This window comes from Austrofundulus limnaeus, unplaced genomic scaffold (assembly GCF_001266775.1).
Source record: "Austrofundulus limnaeus strain Quisiro unplaced genomic scaffold, Austrofundulus_limnaeus-1.0 Scaffold1036, whole genome shotgun sequence".
Taxonomy (NCBI): domain Eukaryota; kingdom Metazoa; phylum Chordata; class Actinopteri; order Cyprinodontiformes; family Rivulidae; genus Austrofundulus; species Austrofundulus limnaeus.
In genome coordinates, this window is record NW_013953438.1 from 11,413 (window position 1) to 15,836 (window position 4,424).

The following is a 4,424-nucleotide window of genomic DNA, read 5'->3' on the forward strand; positions in this document are numbered from 1 at the left end:
ATAGATTTCTCAAACATGCATGAATGAGACAAAGCAACATCCCGTGTATGTTTTTGATGAGATTATGACATCATAACATGATTTAAAGCTCAAAACAGCTGGTTTTACATATTTTAAAGGGTTACACTGTAAAATCTTCAGTCCGTCTGAAGCTTCATACACTTTATTTGATATAAACCTTTTAACAATGTGATTTAAAAAAGTCAAAATGTGTTTCTATTGTTAGTAGACCTCAGTGCAGACCCAGAATTTGCTGATTCAGTATCCTGTCTGTCCTAGAGCTTGTTGGGATCCACCATGAGGAGTGGGATGTCTGGGTTTCCCTTTTGGACCTGTTGCCTCCTCGACCTGACCCCAGATGTGCAGCAGAAGTTGAAGAGATGAATATTTATAATCTTTTCAAACTTCTCAGCAGCTTCCACCTTTGGTTTCTTTACCACATGTACAGTGGTGCACTCAAGGATAAATAGGACATATGCAAAATCCACTTTTTCAGCTGCATTTTGTTTACTCTGAGTGTCTTAGAAGTGCAGAGAATTTAGTCTCTCCCGGTGCCGCATAGACATCTTCATATTCTGTCTGTGGCATATTTTTCAGTTTTCTCTATTTTCTTTGACATTTCCTTCACAATTACATCACAGTTTTTGCGACAGACCTGCAAAAAGGGGTGAAAGAGGGGCTTGTGGCGTGACAATAAGGAGACATTCAGACAAAAGCATTGCAGTTACACTTTTTATAGGCYCCAAATGAATGATTTAAATGTGAAAAAGAACTTAAATCATCTTTAAAGTCAGTTTGAAACATGACTTTAATGCAACAAATCTGATCATGCTGTGTTTTAGCAAACCTTATGTGCAAGAAGCCCTGTTTAAATGAGCTGTATGACACGTTTATCCGTGTCTTGTAAGATGATGCAGAAAGCTCGCCGTTCTCTGTCCTTTCTCATCAGATTCAGCTCTTAATGCATTTGCTTCAGCTGCATATTCAGTCGTTTCACAGTCCCGGCCTCAGTCCTCCTTTCTCTGCTTGTCTTTAATCTCTGAAGTCCTTTTCTCCTGTCTCTCTTATGCTTCAAAGCAACCTTTAATCTTTTTATTTCTAAAACCTTTTCACTTAGCTGTCTGACCAGCAGTAAACACCACCTGAGTGGTGCGGTGGTGTCAGATATCTGTAGGTTTGGCTTTGGCCCCGTGCTGCACACGACTGCATGTAATCCAACATTTGTCCCTGAGTGTGGGGAGGGTAATCCTTAATCCAGGAGTGATGGCTGAAGTCCGAAGCTTCACATCACAAAGAGGGCGAGTTTGTTTCAAGAGCTTTGCTCAGCACAGGAAACCTGTTGCTCCTAAAATCTCTTCACTGATCTCAGTTTTACCAGCATCATGTTAAAGTCAAATACAAGGAGTAAATAGAAATGCCTGTCTGTCGCCTCCAAGTGACAATTTTCTTCTTGTGCTTTTTCTTTTTCATAAGTATAATGTAAAAGATTTTCATTAACAAGAAAACTATCTCGTTATAACGAGAAAACTATCTCGTTATAACGAGAAAACTGTCTCGTTATAATGAGAAAACTATCTCGTTATAACGAGAAAACTGTCTCGTTATAACAAGAAAACTATCTCATTTTAAAGAGAAAACTATCTCGTTATAACAAGAAAACTATCTCATTTTAAAGAGAAAACTATCTCGTTAACGAGAAAACTATCTCATTATAACGAGAAAACTATCTCGTTATAAAGAGAAAACTATCTCGTTATAAAGAGAAAACTGTCTCGTTATAACAAGAAAACTATCTCGTTATAACGAGAAAACTATCTCGTTATAACGAGAAAACTATCTCGTTTTAAAGAGAAAACTATCTCGATATAAAGAGAAAACTATCTCGTTATAACGAGAAAACTGTCTCGTTTTAAAGAGAAAACTATCTCGTTATGAAGAGAAAACTATCTCGTTATAACGAGATAGTTTTCTCATTATAAAGAGAAAACTATCTCGTTATAATGAGAAAACTATCTTGTAAAAACAAGAAAACTATCTTTTTAAATCAAGATAACCATCTCGTTATAATGTGTTATGATTTCTTCTCGTTTGTCACTTTCACGGAAGTTTATTGCCTGGATGGAGAACATGACTGAACCACTATATATAAAAAAAACAACAGAATTATCTGGTTTTGTGCTCAGATGTTGCAGCTAGTAGCACTTAATAATATTCACTCTCTAATCTGAATTTGGCCCCGATTATTTCTAAAACATTATTCAGCACTAACTTGTCATTTTTCAGTCTAGAAATGTGTTCCTCTTGCAGATTTCTTCTTCATAAAAAGGCAAATAGTGAGACTCAGTCGGGTTCTACATCACGCCATCCAGGCAATAAACTTCAGTGAAAGTGACAAACCAGAAGAAACTATAACATTTTATAACGAGATGGTTATCTTGATGACAAGATAGTTTTCTCGTTTTTACAAGATAGTTTTCTCRTTTTGATTAGAYAGTTTTCTTGTTATAACAAAATAGTTTTCTTGTTTTTACAAGATACTTTTCTCGTTTTTACAAGATGGTTTTCTCATTATAACGAGATAGTTTTCTTGTTATAACAAGATAGTTTTCTTGTTATAACGAGATAGTTTTCTTGTTATAACAAGATAGTTTTCTTGTTATAACAAGATAGTTTTCTTGTTATAACGAGATAGTTTTCTTGTTATAACAAGACAGTTTTCTTGTTATAACGAGATAGTTGTCTTTTTATAACGAGATAGTTTTCTCCTTATAACGAGATCCAGTTTAAAAATAATTTCATGTCACGTGGCAGCTCTACGCTTTCGTAGTTTAAAAAGAAAGTATAAATCAAAAACATAAAGAACATTATTATTTTGTTTATTAAAGAAAAAAACGTCTCTTTTGAGAAAGGCTTTTTAAACCAGAGTCAAAGACAAATGGAAATGTTTATTTCCCCTTTGGTGAACCCTACACTGCTCAGACAAGGACATAACTCTGGGAAATACCTGCAAACTTTAGTGGCACAAAGATGGGCTAAAGGATACAGCAGCAGATACAACCGTAGTAAGAGTCAGGTTATTTTGAAACAAATACCCAAAAATACGTAGTTAAACTTATTTTTATCTGTTTGATACAATAAGAGGCAGTTTATACCAGGATATAATAATGGTCAATAATGCCCAATAGTTGTTGGCATCATCTAGTAGCAAAAAATTGTGATTACGACCAGTTCAGTGCCCCTCAGATACTTTTATTTTTGTAATTTTCAAAAATTATTTTAACAGCTGCTTCAAGTTCTTTTTTAAGTAAAAAAAATAATTGGGAGGGGCTTTAGCAGACYGGATGGAAGTCACTCATGAGCCAGATGCAGCCCACAAACCACTAGTTGCCCATCCCTGGTTTAGAGGGTCTTTACTTTATTTTTGTTTTTCAAATTTCTTGAAAAAAGGGAAAATTTTTAAAGTATTTATTTATGCTTCTTCACTCATTTAAAAAATGTTTTCATCTTGTGCCTATAAGTCCTCAAAACTGAGATCCTGAAGCTGATTAAGAACCACCATCATGAAAGATGTTTTTCAGTGCATCTTACAGTTCAGCAGTTTGTTACTGAAACCTATTTGAGCAACACACCTCTTCACATGCAAATAAACTTTGTACAAGATGTTAAGACAATAAATGAAAAAAATATTATCAGAAAAGCTAATTAAATGGAAACGAATCAGCCCACAAAGTACAGAGGTGTTATCACAGAGGCAGTTAATCTCATTAAAATTAACATGTTTCAACTTGAAAATATGAACTTCATCAGTTTAAGTGAAAAAATCAGTGAAGATTTTCCTCAGCTGTAATCTGATGAGCTGGAGTTTCAATAAAAATTTAAAACTGCTTCTGTTTATTTTATTTTTTTAACTAGTTTCCATTTTTTCTAAAATGTCAAACCTTTTATTTCTTTGTGCCTTGTGGTTTTAGTTTATTCAGTGAATAAAGTCTTTTTTTAATGCCATAGGTTATCTTCAAACTCATTTATTTGGCTGCTTCTTGCAGATATTTTGCCCAAATCTCTAAAGTGTTTGAACATAATCAGCAAGAAAAAAAAAAAAAAAAAAAAACCACTTGATCTACTATAATTACTTTAGGGCCCAGAGGGTCTTTATAGCTGACAATAAAACTAAATTAATTAGACAGAAAACAGAGCCCAAGTGTGTCCTGCTGTCATATTTTATATGGAGAAAACTAAATTGTTAATGAAAGTTTTAGGTGGAAACTTAATTCTTTTAACTTCTGTCAAGCTTAATTTTTACAATGTCCCAAACTTGAGCTTTTTAATGTTTTTTTTTTGGCTAATGTGAAATGCTTGAAGTGTGTTTTTAAAAACCTTTTTTAATCAGACATCACTCTGAACACCACTTCAAATGTATTCAGAAT